Source organism: Dermacentor variabilis, chromosome 9 (genome assembly GCF_050947875.1).
Source record: "Dermacentor variabilis isolate Ectoservices chromosome 9, ASM5094787v1, whole genome shotgun sequence".
Taxonomy (NCBI): domain Eukaryota; kingdom Metazoa; phylum Arthropoda; class Arachnida; order Ixodida; family Ixodidae; genus Dermacentor; species Dermacentor variabilis.
The window spans coordinates 51,899,150-51,917,016 of record NC_134576.1 but is presented as its reverse complement, the minus strand read 5'-3'; the positions used below and the strand labels follow the sequence as shown (position 1 = coordinate 51,917,016).

Sequence of the window (17,867 nt, the reverse complement as noted above, 5' to 3'; positions counted from 1 at the left end):
AACTGACCAGTGTAAAAAACACTAACGAATGCCGAAGGTCACAGACTGCTGTTTTAAAAGTCTCAGGATGTGTACCGGGTGCTTCCGCGAAGATTAACAAGGTCCCTGAATGTCGCAGCCGTGATGTCCTTTCCGGGATGAAGTATTTGTGCTACTGGCTGCATACATGTATACACTAAAGGATTTGTGTGGAGCCTTGCCCCCCCCCTTCTGACACTCCCCCCCCCCTGCCTGTGTGATGTGTGACTGTTGCAGTTACTGGAGTATGCTGCCGGTATTAGTGACAGCACAGACACTATTTCTGTATTTGTCACTGGTGTTCGCGTGCGCACTGCTTCTTGGCATTTTCTTCTCGTTTTCTTTTCCTTCTTTATTCTTGCCTCAGAAGGGCATTTGTGATTTCAGAATAGCTGGCTCTACAGAGGTCCAGCTTTGCATATATTCATACACGAAAAGAAAAAAAGGAATCCCCTGAGGGGAATTTTGTACAAATAAAAAAAAAAGAAGCTTGTTTCAGGCGGTGGGCGTCCAGCATGACGTGATAATCACTAATGGCCTTATCAGATATTTACTATTCACTGACTCGCCTTTCACAAACTTAACACAATAGGTAAATGCAAAGCCAGCCAATTCCTACTGCATGTTCATATGCAAAATATCTGGGACAAGATGACGTTTCAACATGTCGGTCCTCGAAAGGTGCTGAAATATGTGCTGATGCTCCGAGTAGCAGTTTTTCAAGTGCCTGATTCTCGGCCGATTTAATTAGAGCACCACTGTATTCCCCGCTCGTTTTGGGAACATTGAAGTCAGTGCGTACGTCAAACGGTAGCTTAGCAGATGTTCAGGCATGTTTCCTGAGGCTAGCGACGACCAACAACGTCGATACCAGGAGCTACCAGTTTGTACGTGCAACAAAGTTCCAAAGTTCTTTTCAATGTCCTATCATGCGGCAATCTACAAAAAAAAAAAAAAATGTGCAGCAGTTGCCTGGCTAACATAACTATCAGTACAGATAGAGGTACTATGAATGGTTAGGGGCAACAACACAACGAGAACCATGGCAAAAAAGAAATAATCCGTGTTTATATTTATGGCAATGATACAGAAGACAAAAGAATGTCCAACCGACCGTTCAGGCATCAATAAAAAGGAAATCTGGTTTATTTGTTGTTATTCAGTAGAAAAAATAAATACTAAAGTTGGAACGTTTGCCCATTCCGAGTGAGTCTAGTGACCCAAGTTGGTGGGAAAGAGGTTAGATCGGCACCGTCATATATACCAGAAAGTTCGTGAAGATGTTGACAGGTGTACTAGTTTATCTTTCTCGGGAGACCGCTTCTCACCGGCTAACAAATGGTAAACGCTATCGCTCACCGCAGGACACGCCTGCATGTATTGGAAGTCTTTCGAATTTTATCGATGGTTCTATCCGTTGTCTGTTGTCAATGCACCTTATGTAATTCGATTGTACGCGCCAAACGAATTCTGTCTTAGTTCCTGGAAGACATGCGGGCACCAACGATGGCTCTGGAATCTTCGATGACGCATGAATAAAAGCCGACGCGCTTGATCCGCAGATCATATTTTCGATGATCGCCGACTTTGTTCGCCGCTTTCGTTGTGCCTTGATTGTGAGTTGCTTTTGTGGGCACAGGTTGGCCCAGTGAAAGTTTATTCGCAGTTTTGCTGCTGTTCTCTTTTTCAACGTCACTATTACGTGACAATATCCTAAGAATGCTAACTGAAATTTAAAAATCCGTTCTGAGTCAAACCGCAACGACAAAGGCCCGTGCTCACCTGTCGTAGTGCTGTCCCGGCTGCCGAAGCAGGCCCCTGATGACGTTGTCTGTGTCTCCGTGGTACAAGTAGAAGGGGAAGAAGTAGAAGTCCTGCAGTTCAAACGGGCTGCGCTGGCCTTCAATGTCGATCCTGCGCGCACAGGCACAACCATGAGAGGAGAAAAAGCGCCGAGTTGATGCGCGTTCGCGGGTCCAAGAAGTTGCGAGCCAGTCAAAGTTAGCACGGTCATTCGTTGACGGTGTCACGTCAGCAAAAATCGGCACTAGCACACTTCGTCAAAGTACACGGAATGATGCAACCCAGAAGTGCGTCTGGACTCAGTGGACTGGAGGCGATTCGCTCGGAACATGTTTTGCTATCGGGCCACCTGCAGACTCCTTCCCGCTCTACGATTGGCTGTCTCGGCTGCCTACGGTCAAGGAGGACAGAGACGTACACACCAGCTGGTGGGCCTCAGAATCGACCAAGGAGCCAAGCGAGGGCGCACCTTACTGCCGGTATCCCGTATCGCTTGCTGCAGTCTTGGCTGCACGGTAGACCGTGCAACAGCAGCGCTGGTTTGCCAATGAAGCACTATGCTGTCAAAAGCAGATTGCTTCGGCCCCGTAAACTACGCCGGAGGGCGCGGACGCACTCCGTATAGCAGCGCACCGCTGTCAACCTTTAGGCTCGTGTGCTGCCGACTCCACTCGGATTCGACCAAGGCGTGTCCGTACACGGGAGCCCAGCGAGAAAATGAATGGGCACCAGGTATTCGAACAATGGAGATTGCTGTCGATATGCAAGCGCGAACTTCACTTGCCGGTATGCATACCGGCAAGGTACGCGTTGAATCTTTCTTCTTGCGTTGAAGCGCGTGCCACGCAGGTTATAGTAATCTCAGGTGCTCTACTGATGCCTCCGTCTGCCGTTTACATTGCCCTACTGGAGCAGTAGTTGCAAGAGATCCAGTCTATCGTGGCGGCTAAAAAGCACGCCGAAACTTCTGCAACATCAGTCAGAACCTTGCCTCACGCATTACGTCTTGATCCCATCGCCAAAGGAAGTGCATTTGTTCAAAATCCTTAAAAATATCCTGTGGCAGATAGAGCGATAGCCCTTAAGTTGGATTACTTGAAGAGGCGGGCGCTATTGTCACGAGAAATCTAAATGCACAATCGACTAGTCAACAAAATTCCATTAATTTACTCAGTGCTTTATGGCATATATTGTAATTTACGCATTGTAACAGGAAATTTCTAATATACGGTTTAAAAAGTCACAGTCTCGCCCGAAAGGCGAAACATATAGATTGCGATAGCACTTTAGTATAGCCAACTATACGAAGTAAGTATAGTAGTTTTATCGGCCATATAAACTCGCAAACATTCGCTTACTAAATAAATTAACAAGCATGGTGTCACGCTCGCACAGGCAAACATAAACACATCTAACTCCACGAGCACTGACACTCGCTGTCAAAATGCTTGCGTGAGGAAGAGCGGCAACAGCAGCGAGTGAATTGACCTTCGTGCTGCCTCTCGCTTCATCGCGAACTAAGCGGCAAGAACACAGCTCACACGAAGCTATCAGGCCTCTGGCATCTAGACTCTGTACTCATTGCAGATCGCAGAACACGTACTATTGTGTCATCAGCAACTACGTGTTATACAGTCGTACATACCTATGACTATGCCATGTGGTGTATGTTAAAACGACGATGGTATTTGCACTCCAGCGATTAAATGTTAAACTGTAATTGTGGGGTAATGAAGTTGCTACAACCGTCGCGCAGTTTCTACTACTACGAGGAAAGTACGGGGCAAAGTGGGCCGGTCCCAGAGATAGCATAATCAAACACGGCGCGTCAAAGCGTGAGCTGTCACAGGGAAAGAAGGCGAGTAAGCGTTGCGAGGCACACGCGCTTAGTGCTTCGAAGAGCTTGCTGCCGTTGTAGCAAGAGGAGCGTGCGTACGATCGTGGCCTAGGGGTTAAAGTACCTGGCTGCTGCGGTCGACGGCGGACGTTTGATTCGACCATCGGTCACACATTATTTTCTTCTTATGAAAGCGATGCGAGACAGGAACATATACCTACACACCTACCGCAATGCACCGATGAGGCAAACAACGCTTCGCATTGAACAAGCCCCCAGTACGAATCCAACCCTCCCGCACCGGCTGGCCTCAAAGACACGCCGCGGGAGTCGGGCGCGCTCACCTCTGGAAGACGCCGTCGATGAGCGTGTGGCCCAAGCGGAAGGCGGCCGCGGCGAACTCGTTGAGGATGGTGGCGTCCACGTCGGGCGCGTACTGGCTGCGGCCCGTGGGCACCAGCTGGTAGCGCACCATCGCGTCGGGTCCCAGGATGGGCGGCAGCCACTCGGAGTAGATGATGTGCTGCCACTGCGCCATCAAGATGCGCCTGCACGAAGCGCGCGCGCGCGTCAGTGCGTCGACGACCGAACTGTCCTTGTCTTTTTTGTGTCTTCGTTGTCGGCTGTCAACACGACAGACAAAGAATTCGTTAAGGTCCTTAGAAGCCCCGCCCTTAGAGCAGCACCGCGGCCGCTCCCACGAGGGGACGGGGAGGCCTATCCTCACCGCCGCATCACGGGCTCTCAGGACAGCCCGGAGCTGTGGGAGAAGCTCGGAACTCTCGATGGCAAAGCTCCCCTCCTCCTCGGTGACCTGATTGGGCCCCCGTAACGAGGGGCGCTGCCAGAGCATGTGATTTAAGCTGCTAACCGACCCGCAGTCCGGGCAGGTAGACTCGAAGGCGTCCGGAGCAATAATGCTGAGGAAAGCTAAACTGGGATATGCCCTAGTCTGCAACATTCTGAGTGCGATTGTCTGAGACCCGGAGAGTTTACCGCGCGGGGGCGGAAAAGCTCGCGTGCCCATTTGGTAGTGCTTGGTGACTTCGTTGAAAGTGAATAAAATGTCTTTAAATTCCCCGTACCCATCCTGCAAACCTGCGTCCTCCCCGGCGCGGAGGGTTAGAGCGCGCGCGGAAGCCGCGCTCTAACCCGAGACCGCGCCCGCGAGTGAGCAGTATCATTGAGGTTGGTGAGGGGAATCTAGCTGGGAATCGAGATGTGCCGGAAGCCAAGTAATGGTGTGCGGGGAGATGATCTCATCGCCGAGAATTTTAGAGGCTTCACGGAAATGGAGCCAGAAGCAAAGGCCCTAACCGCCGATCTAGAGTCTGTGTAGATCTGCGGTCTACTATCGTCCAGGTGGGCGAGAGCTACGCACGAAAGGTAGGAAAAACACGAAGCGGCTCCACCGGCCGCCCAGTCTAGCATGAGGCGAGGCATCAGCCAGCCAGAGCGTGAACCAGGAGAAATGTCCGCATATGATCGCCCTCCGTGCATCGCTGATTGAGCGGAAGCGTCACCGGATCTCATTGCTGATTGGCTGATACTGGTCTCGCTGCAGTGCACGGCGTGGGTGAGCGCCGCGTATAAGATTCGGCCATTGCCGTCCCTTGGCAGATAGCGAGCGTGCAGTAAGCGCGCGAGCCCGAAGTCCATGCGCGCGCGTACCGTGTCTCCTGGAAGAGTCTCTCGTCGTCCCAGTGCGTGTTGAGCTGCTGCAGGCGGCGGGCGACGCGGTTGTGCTGCCGAAGCCACACCGTGTGCATGCTCGTCAGCGCCGGATGTTCGTTGACGCGTTCGTCACCTGCGCATGCACGTAGTCGCGCAGTGAGCACCAGCTCGCTCCTTGAAAAGGGACACCAATCTGAAATACTAACGAGTTCGTGAAATGGTGCGAAGCAAGACGAGAACCGTAGAGTACAGCCATGCATATAAAAGACACGTGGGGGCTTTACCCGTGTCTCCGCCTTGTTTTGGTTGGGTATACCAAGTCAAGCTGTATTGTACACACGTATGAGTGAGCTATGTCACGGAACACTTGTCTCGGCAATATATATTTTTTTATCGAAATTGCGATGTATCCGCTTTTTCACAAGAAGAATCCGATGGCGTCACTGTTACCACGACTCTGTGGGGCTCACCCATTCACGCGGGATTGACCGCGAGTCGCATCGCTTACCGCCTCGGAAGCAGATCTCGCCGGTCTCCAAGTTGCTGCACCGATCCTCGGCTGGGAAGAAGCTCTGGGGCAGGAGCTCCTCGCCCTCCAGTGACTGCGCTCGCAGGAGACCTTTGGGAGAAGGCAAAGGAGAGTGGTTTCAGATTATGGCAAGGCGTCTGCGAACGTGTGCATTATAGTGCGCAAGATATCCGAGGCGGATACTGTCGTAATTAATCTGGTACACTATAGCGCCGCTTTATGTAACTATGAGGTTTAACCAACAATGCCGGAATCAGGCTATCCCCGCACTTAAACAAATGTACCAATCGCACGTGTTTTCTAAATTTGTCCTTAACCCAGAAAAATAGTAAAAATGTCGTAAGTCTTGTTTCTTTTGCTTACGAATGTTTCAGAAGTCGGTGTTACTTTTGTTTGAAACGAATAAACTAAAATATCGACGGCACGACAATTCTCGTCATGCCGTCGTCGTCCCGCCATCGTCGTCATACTCTCGCCGTCGTCCCATTGTCTTCGTGCCGTTGTCGTGCCAAGTTGTCATTGCGCTGTCGTCATACAGTCGTCTTGTTCTCATACACCGTTTCGTCGTTGCCTCGATGTCATTCCTTCGTGGTCGTTTTATCGTAATTGTGGTGTCGTCATTCAACCGCGATTATGCCGCTGTTGTCACGCTAATGTCTTCATTACGTTGTCATCAGACAGCCGTCGTCATGTCGACGTGGTCGTTCCATTGTCGTCGTTCCAGCTTCGTCGTACAATCGTCGACATCCCGTTATCCTCACGAAGTCGTCGTGATACTGCCTTCATCGTTTCGTCAACGTCATTCCTTCGTCATGTCATCGTGCTCACTGCGCCGTCGTCATGCGTCAAGCTTGAAGAAGTCGTGGTTTCGCACGAAAGGCGAAGCACTGATTGAGCCTGCAAAGTGTAGCGCAACTCCACAAAAAGTAAGGTTCGTAGCTTCATCGGCCGTATACTTGCAGTAAACATTCGCTTACTAATTAAATTAGCAAGCGTGGTGTTCGGTCCCTCAGGCGCCAGTTATTTCTGCGCATTGAAAATTTAGTTTCCCACATTTCCTGTACCTTTGGGATTACGATAAGGGTGCAGCTCCCAGAACAGATTAAGAATTTTCCATCCTGCAGTGAGTTCTGTCACGTGTACAGAATGTGGACTTCATGCGAGGACTCTTTACACTGACGGTCAGGTATGAGAACATCAACTCGTTCACGTCTACGATACTCGAAAAGCACCTATCTATAGTCACTTGGAAAACATGCCTATTGTGAAACATTGCAAAAAAAAAAAAGCAGTGAAAAAGTGAACCCGCTACATGGCTACATGCTGACAGTTAGAGCGAACACCCAGCCGTTTACCTTCCAACTGGTTGTACTAAAGCACGTGACTCGTATTACTCACCCTCGCAACGCAAGTCCAGTCGGAGGTGTTTCAAGATCTACATGAGAAACACGGGGAGGGCGGGAGATAGAAATTCAAGACGATGAGCAAAACGAGAGCAATGTGAAAGCACAAGCCAACGTTTCGACAAGTGGACTTGCCTTGAAGGAGACAAGTCCACTAAGGCAAGTCCACTTGTCGAAACGTTGGCTCGTGCTTTCACCTTGCTCTCGTTTTGCTCATCGTCAACATCTACGCGACGCATTTTAAACGTCTTTATTTGCGTCAGTGCTTTTGATGCACTACTGTGGCGTGCGAGATTGTGCACACGGCACCTGAGAGGGTTCAGCCGCTTCTCTTTCCGTCTCTTAAGCGCGCTGCTGTTACCAGCTCACCTATACAGACGCGAGTGACGTAAACAGGCACTTACCGGACTGAAACTGTCGGAGCCGGTTGGTGTCGTCGTCGCTGCTACCGTAGATGTGCGATGCATCCAAGTATGACGTCAGCGAGTCCTGCTGCTCGCGAGGACCTGCCGAATGGGAAGGCCGTTGCATCGTAGGCGTTAAGCTCAGCGACACCACGAATAGGACATTTAAACCCCCGTTAATCCCGACGAATTGCTTTTTTTTACAAGCTAATTTTTTATATCTCCAAATTCAAACTCAGGCGTGGGAAATGTAGCACAATTAGCCCGAATTTAGTGGGCTTTTTTAAAAATCCAGGATCGAGCCTTCAGTTGTGCGTAGTTGAGAAAAGGAATTACTAGTTAGTTAGTTGCCATACCAAATCTTTCACTCGACAAATTTCTCTCTTTTGTATGAATGCACACGCCACAGCCAGCTGTAACGGTCAAGAAGTAGATTTTTTTTATACGAAAGATTTTTGGCAGTTTGAGAGGTTAAAACACACAAACAAACAAACAAACAAACAAACAAACAAACAAACAAACAAACAAACAAACAAACAAACAAACAAACAAACAAACAAACAAACAAACAAGCAAACAAACAAACAAACATTTTTTTCTTCTGTTTCATGAAACTTCCCCCATCTTTTGGATTTCAGCAGAATTGATCGGGTCCCTGCGTGGGCATTTGACTTCGTTCTGCTAGCCCCGGAAGGGCGTTGGTCCCGGGTTCGACACCACCACCAGCAAGAAGTTTCCTTTCTGAGAAGCCTTTTCGTTGTATCTGCGTGCTGCTTTCGGGTGGTTGAGAAGTCTTCTCTTTGATGAAAAAAAAAATTCGAAGCAACCGTCCCCGAAGTTACCCGAGAAATACACTGGCGTTCTACTTAGGTCAGCCGGATGTGCAGGGGGGGGGGGGGGGAGGCGTTTTGCAGAATATGTGAAGTGCTGGTCGATGATGTCTATCCAATGTATTTCGAATATGTGTCTCCAACGCGAAGTCGCTAAGCATACTTGGAGATGGGAGTCTAGAATTTTTATTTATTTCTTTTTTAAAGGATCTGGCTTTGAATGGACGTGACTGCATTGCTGGCGCTGTTTGGATTTCGCGCTTGCAACGCACGCTTTAAAGGAGGGCGATCTCATAATTGACCAGCGGCGCTCTGTTAACTAGATAAGCGCTATTTGAAGTCCGACTAACGTTCGCGCGTTAAAGGGGTCCGAGTGGAGATTCGAAATCGGATTGATAAACTACTAAAAACATATTAAGAAACGTGGCTTTTGGTACTACACTTAACGACAACAATATTTTTCAGGAATCAGGATTTTGCACATTGGAGGATTTATTTACCAGAACTGTTATTATGCGGCATAATTGGAGCGATGAATTCAAAGAGGCATACGATGCACCTCGATTGTTAAAAAATAAAAAAAGAACGTTTTAAGGTACCCTATTCCACTACTAACTATGGTGAAGCGAGAAGAAGTGTATACATCCCAAAAATATTTAACGATTTGGCCGATGAATTCTTCTTGGCAACTTCGAAAAAACAGTTGAAGAAATTATTGATGAAATGTTGAAATTTAGTCCTGATCTTTACTTAAGTTGTTTATGTGTTTCTCTTTATTTACTATGTCATTGTCTGTTAACGGGTAATACTACCAAACATTCTTAATAATAATAATATTTGGGGTTTTACGTGCCAAAACCACTTTCTGATTATGAGGCACGCCGTAGTGGAGGACTCCGGAAATTTTGACCACCTGGGGTTCTTTAACGTGCACCTAAATCTAAGCACACGGGTGTTTTCGCATTTCGCCCCCATCGAAATGCGGCCGCCGTGGCCGGGATTCGATCCCGCGACCTCGTGCTCAGCAGTACCAAACATTCTTCTCAAAGTTGAAAAAAAAAAAACGTGTTATTATGTAAATGTCTACCTTTTCACTTTTTATGTAAATATGTAACCACATCGCTGTACCGACTCTGCCGGGCCTAGTCGCACAAGTCCTCGTGGACTTAGACAGGCCCGTTTCTTTGTTTTGCTTTTGGATGTGTGTCAATAATAATAATAATAATAATAATAATAATAATAATAATAATAATAATAATAATAATAATAATAATAATAATAATAATAATAATAATAATAATAATAATAATAATAATAATTATTATTATTATTATTATTACCACTGGTCACCGAGAGTCCGTTCACAGCTCTACACCATCCGAGTGCCAGCGGCGTGCATTTTATTTATTTATTTTATTTTGTTTTCAGTGCTACCAGTCTCACGTGAGACCAAGGCATGTGGACAGTACTACTTATACAAGCCACGGTCAATATTAAAAGAATGCTTTTCACAACAATAATGAGAAATAATGAGGCAGCTAATACAATGTCTATACTAGTGTAGTTCAGTAACAGTACGCTATCTGGGAATAGAAGTAGTACGCACAGAACAGACCCACTTTCTCTAGAAAGGATCTACACAATAGAATGTAGTCGTCAAGTGATATTAGGAAGAAAATTAAGCTCGTAGTGGCTCTTTATCAATTACATCCTCCATCATATGTACTGGTAAAGGTGGTTATAGTGGCACACGCAATCGGTCATCCGTGGATCGAGGCGGTTTCACTCCTGAACTGCGCGCGGCAGAAACGGATATTCGAAAGCGTGACCGTGGCCGTCGACCTCGGTCGAGACGTAGGGACTCATTTGGTGCGGGCGCAAGCGTAGCGGGCGAGTCCTCACCCAGCTGGCAGGAGCAGGGCGCCGAGCGCGGCAGGTTGAGGCACGTCTGTCCCAGCGGCCCCGAAGAAGGGGTCGCCCGCGGGCACCGCGATGGAGTAGCACTCGGGCAGCACCCACCGGTCAGGGGCTGCAGCAGTCGATCGGGTTGTTCGGGTCTGCGGGCAGAGAAATGCGCGGGCGCACTGATTCAGCGTGCAACGACAGCGCTGTCGGTCAACGAGAGACTTTTTTACACAGGCATGCCACCGAACGCCGAACAGCTTTGGCAATGCCCCCCCCCCCCCCCCCGCATTTAAAGACCAACTGCAACAAAATTTCAAGTGGCGTATAGATAGAGAGCGAGATAAGATAATGCAGAGAGAAAGACATGTAGGTTAACCAGAGGTAGTTCCGGTTGGCTACCCTGCACAGGGGGAAGGGTTAAGGGGGATAAAGAGAGAAACAGAGTGGAAGGGGGAGATAGAGAGGAAGAGAGACAAGCACGAACAAAGCGCGTACACTACAGAGCGGTAGGGGGCGGCATTCTTAGAGTCTGTCGTGAAGCCGCGTAGACCGCAGGAACCTTCATAACGCGAGTAAGGCCTTCAACGCGGAGGTTCTTTCGGAGCATTGGCCTAAAGCTTTTAGTTCTGATAGTGGATGATTGTCCAACTGGTCCAGTACTCTGCACATCACTTGTCTCTGAGCACTGTATCGCGGGCAGACACAGATAATATGTGCGAGCGTCTCGTCGGTGTTGTATGTGTCGCACGTGGGGCTGTTGGCCATTCCAATGAGGAAAGCATATGAGTTCGTAAAGGCAACGCCTAGCCACAGACGGTAGAGCATAGTCTGTTCACGTATAGAAAAACCTAGATCCAGGTATAGTGGTAGATACGTGAGAGCCGAAGTGGAAAATTTTAGGCTTGAAAAACGAGTGCATGGGCGTCAGGAAAGGCTCACAAGAGTAGGCGTTTGTGACCCGAAAACTGAATAAAGAACAAGAAAAAGAAAAAGAAAATAAAAACACCTTCATTACCGCTCGCCGGAAGTGATGCATGACTAAGACATTCCGACTACCATAAGCACCGTCGGCGGCTGCCCACAAAAAAAAAAAAAGAAGGAAAAAAAAATCGGAGTTGCGGAAAATCTCGATGCTGCGACTTAAGTCACAGCCTCTAACCACCAAGTATACATGTGTCGTCTGCTTAGGCGCTATTAAAAGGTCTCGAATAAGAAACTTAGATGACTATCATTATAATTATAGTAGACTCGCGCAAATGAACGACGGACACAAAGAACAAAGTGGATAAGGACGTGTGCTAATATAGGAACCGTGTGTCCGTTATTAGGTTGCGCTAATCTACTGTAGATGTAATGCAAGACGAACTAGCCCAACAGTCGTGTCCTGCTGTAGAAAGCTACCAGCCCCGCATCTTTACAAAGCTAACTTCACTTGTATACATTACTCATTTAACTTCATTTGTATACACTGCTCATTCATAAGCAATTTATAATTCATTTACAAAGAAAAACCCAAAGGTGCAATTATGCTGCCGTCGGCGTGCCTTGCATGTCTTCGCTGGGCTGTTAAGTTTTGGCACGTGACCTCCTTAAGGCGCTTATGACGAGTGCGGCCAAAAGCATTGTCCCGGCGGCACCAACACTTAAGTGCACTAAGGCAGATATCACAGGTAATGCAGATATATATATATATATATATATATATATATATATATATATATATATATATATATATATATATATATATATATATATATATATATATATATATATATTACAGCTCTCGCCAGCAGAGAGCCACGGATTGAAGAAAGGCATCCAAGCCAATGGAGGCAACACTAATTCCACGCTCTCCCGGAAACACGTAAATGTTTCTCCCGAAACAGCCCGCTCGTAAACACAGCGCTAACTATATATAAACTGTACGCGTTCACTCGAGTCAGAAAAGGTTTTACACTGCGCGCTTTGTCATCTCCGGCGTATCCACTCGGCAACACACGTGGCACGTGAACCATAGAGACCTCTCGGGCTGTAAAGAAATAACTAACCGGATAAAGGAAAAGCTGAAAAAAAAAAAGAAGTAACCGAAAGAGTCTGCGCGAGAGCCCCTAATTGAATAGAGTGAGACAGCACCCTGGGGAATCCTCCACGGGCAGGCGCTCAAGGATCGCGCTCGCGGGCAGGCAATATATGACAGCCGTTTTCCCGTGCGCCCCTCCCCCAACTGCATCCCCTCTTTCCCCTCACGTCGAGGGTCAGATAGGAAAAACCAAGGAAAGGGAGAAGACGCGGCTGTGAAACGCGCCGTATCGCTCGATTAAATTAAGGCTCGGCTGGGCCGTCTGTGCGTTCCCCGTTCTCGGTTTGGTTTCTCAAAGTGGCTGGTTGCCCACGGAACGCTCACTTCCGAGAACGCCAGACATCCTTTGTGTGAGTAAAGCTTGTCGGATTATCTCGCACGCCCGCGTAATGGCCGCGGCTCTGGTTGTCCGTGCATCTGCCAGCAGGGCAGCCTGCGCGTTTGGCTTTGCCGCTGAATACGCACGCGGAGAACAAAGCGGCGGGCGTTCGGAATGCCGTCTGTTTAGGGTTGCGTTTTTCGCTCTGATATCGTACGTCGAGCAACGACGCGGTTTTTTTTTGAAGGAGTCCAAGCCGCGTAGAAACTGATTCCCGCGTTTCCAGGCACCAGAACGCGATACACCGGTAGGAAGGGTTGGTTGAGATGCGCAAGTCCTCGGCACAGAGAGCGAGATAAGGAAATACGGGAGAAGAAGTTCCCTTAGTTAAAAGGAAGCCGATAGCCACTGTGAGGCCCATCTCCGGCCAATATTTTCAGTCGGACGTTGCGATTGGCTCGTCGCCGACCGGTGTTGTTACGACCGGAGTCCTGCAGCAGCATTTTCTTGGCCGTCAGAGCTGGAGTCTTCACCCTTGGTGGGTAAAACAACGGAACGTGGATTAACCAGATCGGTACAGCTCAAACTGCCATTTTTTTTCTTTCGCGCTCAAGGCGCTGAGAGAGGGGCGGAAACCTTTGCCAGGTGACGGCCTAGCAACAGTATTTGCTAGAGCGTACACGAACTGAGATTTGGTCAAGTTAGTTTATATAGGGTACGCCTGTTTCCACTAACAGCGCAAAAAAGAGCGAAGATGGGAGAGGAAACGCTAGAAGAAGCGCGATCCTGTCGTTTTCTCCTAGGTCATCGCCTTCCTTTCGCTATTAGGGCAAACATTGTCGAGCCTGGTGCACAGGTGTGCGCAAGAAAAGGAGGAGTCAATCTCCCACGACGGTTGACTAACGTGCGCTTCGCTCCACACAACTTCGAGCACGTGCGTCTGATTTTGTTGGGCTCGTTCTCCACGTCAGGTCAGCATACGGCTTGCGCGTGGGGCTTCGTGCTAGCTCTCTTGGTATCCACGAAGGGAGCATTGGAACGAAGCATGGTTCACGGAGACGCGGCGTGCGGTAGGTGTGGGTTCCGCTCCAAGGGGGCCCAATCGGCCCTTATGATCGACTTTCATTTTTTTTTTTAGTATAACGCTCTCCAAACATTTCTCTGCGCATCAATTAAAGAAAAAGAAGCTAAATGTATTTCATTGTTTTCGTAGGTACCAGCGTCCTTATTTGGCTTTATATGGTTGTCATTTGGCGAAATGCCAGCCTTTGTTTCATTGATATATATTTAAAACGCCTAAACGTGAAGATACACGACAAGACAGAAACAATCCCGGAGGTTTTGTGCAGAAATGTCGTCTTACTTTTGTCACACGTTATTTGCTTTCGACTTTTTGAACTTAGTTGTCGCGTTTAAGTTACATGACATCAAAGCTAACTTTTCTTTTTACGACTGTTGTAGAGAAAAAGGTGAACGGATCGGTCTCCATGACAAATTGGTCGACCTGCCGATTTTTTCGCTTACTGAACAGGCTGATCCACTGTTCGCGCGATCACGGAAAGCCTCAGCCCAAAGTCAACGTTTCGACAGGGTGACTGGACGAAAGCGATTCTTGGGCTCGATCGAAACGTTATAGCTCCGAGACGAGGCTTCCCTACGTGCTGTTCGCCCAGCGTTTACGAAGTCTCTGCGTGTGCGCGCAGTATACGTACTTCCCAGGTTACGAATCTCGCCGGGGTCCGCCTCCAGGGGCGCCAGCGCCAGGTCGTGGTCAATGAACTGGCCGATCTGCATGAGCATGTGCGAGAAGTGCGGGCTGGGCAGGCGCCGGTCCGGGTGCACCAGCGACGAGATGAGCCGCGCGTTGGGCAGCTCCTGGCCGCTCTTGGCCAGCCGCGGGCTGCTCACGCCTGCGAGAGGAGAACGGCGCTGGACTATACGCATGACCACGCTGGAAGCATCGGCGGAGAGATGGGAAACCTAACCTAGCTTGACCTAGCCGAGCCTAACCTAGCCTTGCCTTGTCTAACCTCGTCTAACCTAACTGCCTGCCCCACCGTGCTTTCGGGTAGTTCGAAGTTTTCAGCGAAAGAGTGTAGGTTCCCGTTTGTTCATTTTTTTTCTGTCGTTATCCTCTTGTCGAACGAATCCAAAGTGTTCAAGAGAATAGGCGCGCTAATTCTGACACACTTGTCTCTGCGTTAGCTGCCATCAGGAAAAGCTTCGAAAGGCGTCCGCTCGTTTTGCGGTTTACGCCCGTCCGTTTTCTTCTCGTCAAGTTCATTGAGGTGCCGTCCATGAGAAACGGAAATGGGGGAGGATGCAGTACACCGTTCCAGGCAGCACAGTTAGGTAAGCAGTGCGCAGAGATAACGCTCTCAACAATTTGCTTGTGCGTTGTTATAATTAAGTTCTGATGACGCTGAACGGGTGTCAGGCTGATCCAGACAGTGCTTTCGTAGCTTGCAAATAACGTGCACAGAAGGAAGCGTTGAAACCGTATGCAATACTGTTACAGCTCAATGGTGTAAAAGTTACAAACAGGAATAAGGGGCTTCAAAAATCCTGGCCTACGTTTCGAGAGGTGGGCCTATCTTTGTCAAAGGCGGCCTTGTCATCCTCGGCTGGTTAGTTTTAACGGGTTAGTCACCCTATTAACCCTACTAAACCATTAAAGCTAACCTGCAGAGGATGGCAAGGCCGCCTTTGACAGGGATAGGTCCACCTATCGAAACGTAGGCCAGGCACCTGATTTCTGTTTGTAACCTTTATAGCACAGTATGCAACTTCGTCTGTCGGTCCCCTCCTTGGTTTTAAGTAAAAGCTCAATGGCGCGATGTACGAGGTAGAGAAGGCACAAAAAGCGTTGAACACAAACAATGGAGCGCTTGAGTTAACATACAGTCTTCGCTGCACCTTTTTTCTTGTGCGGGAGCGTATTGCGGAGAAAACACCTTCGACAGGACAACAGCCTTTCTTTCGACCTTGTTGGAACAAATTACCCGCGATAGGACGTCTAACACGCATGCGTAGTAATGCAAGACAAACTTGCAAGCCTTCGTTCTAATTTATCATCTTGTGAGCGTCTGGTATTCAGAGGCCTTTTCCTAAGAAACCATGTAGTTGGAGGAAATCTCGTGCAGTCCGGGTAAGTCACTGTCACAAAGGACAAGACGTTGCCGACCAATTTAAGAGAAAACAGCGATGTTCAGGCTCTCTTAGGGGACCTTTTAGGCGATACAAGATGGGTAACGAATCTTTAACAGATGGCGCAGGCACCGTGCATAAACGGCAGAAAGACCTTTATCGTTCTGCTTGAGCGTGGGAGCAGCTTTCTAGATTGCGAGAGGTTCGAGATCGAAGCGCGACGTTAGATTTCGCACAGCGGCCATCACCTTCGCATAACTCCAGACAGGGTAGCATTTTATGTGACCTTGAGGGCGACCTCGACACGTACGTACGTACGTACATACATACATACGTACGTACATACATACATACATACATACATACATACATACATACATACATACATACATAAATACATACATACATACATACATACATACATACATACATACATACATACAAACAAACAAACTTTAAGGGACCTCAAGGACCTCAAGGCCAGAAACTGACATAAACTATAAAAATGTGGGAAAGAGCCAAAGAAAGCTATCGCCAGAGTCCTTCCATGTTTTTCTGGTCACGAAACTCCGCCGTCACGCTATGGGAGAGGTTCATATGCCGCCCAAAGGTGCCGCGACGCGGCGCCACTGTGCCACAGAGGGCATCGTTCGCGTACCGAAACGCGCGCGCAGTGCGAGGCAAGCTGAGTGATCGGGTGCGTTATGTGCATGTGCTGCGCTATTTTTCGAGTGCTGGGCTGTTTGGTTGAAGTGGCGGGGTGGGACAACGATGCCGAACACGTGTTGCGTGCCTGGGTGCCGTTCCGGCTACAAGGGCACGACCGAAAAGGTGTCGTTGTTCTGTTTACCTAATAACAAGGAGCAGCGCGAGAAATGGAAGCGGGCCATACCGCGGCAGGAAAGTGGCGGTTTTAATTTCGAATCGAAGTATACGCGTGTGTGCGCGAAACACTTTGACGCCTCGGACATCGTCACTGCGTACAATTTCAACATCAACGGCGACGACGTGTCCCTGGAGCGTGAGAAGCCGACGCTGAAGACTAACGCCGTTTCAAAGATGCTTTTAACAAACTTCTTGCATTGTGAATGGTGGACCATTTATGACCGGACGCCTCTGTACTATCTGTATTTCGCTCCGCTTGTTTTACATGATAAATAAATGATCGTGCTTGTATTTTGTTTTTGCACCAACACGTTTTATTTCTTTTCTTAATCGAATTATAAAGTCCTTTTTTTTTTCATTTTTCGACCATGATAAGAATATCAGGACCGGTGATTGCAACATTTTAACACATTGTAAATAGTTGCGAATTAAGAACCAAAATACCTAGTCTCGTCGTTTCTGCGTCGAAACCACGAGCAGCGTGAATAAGTGCTGCGGCTTACTGACGCTTCTAAACGACTGCTTGCTAAGGCAATTGCCTAATTACAGCTAGTTTCAACTGAACCTAACACTTCAGGTTCGCCTTAATCCGTTGTTAAAAGCCGCACCGAAGACATTTAGTAGCGAAGTTCGTCTTGCATTATCTTATTCAGAAATGGCATCGCTTTGCAAGAAATCTTAAGCGCATGGAGCATCTCAGTTCGCTTTTCTTTGTCATGAAGTATTCTACGGTAGCAGCCCTTTGCAATAGCAATTTCATTCTTTTGATCTCGTTATAAGATACTGCCCACAGAGTCCTTCTCTGCCACAGTTTAACAGAAACTGAACAGCTGTGCTCGGCGAACAACCTGGCGCTATGCGCAACGGAGAATTGGCGCTTACTCATCTGGTGATAAGTGGGACCACTGGCGTTTTGTTGCGAATGCGCGGTGTTTAATTTAAGGCAAATATTAAAAAGCGGAGCCCACCGAAGCGTTGAGGCGAACGGCGATGATGAAGAAATCCGGACAGAGACCGCCCGGCCGTGTACAGC

General features: G+C 48.4%; 1 pseudogene; it reads right to left on the bottom strand.

Annotated features, from left to right (window-relative positions):
* Nucleotides 1-17,867, bottom strand: part of LOC142592675 (salivary peroxidase/catechol oxidase-like) — a 69,899-nt pseudogene that overhangs the window by 12,050 nt on the left and 39,982 nt on the right.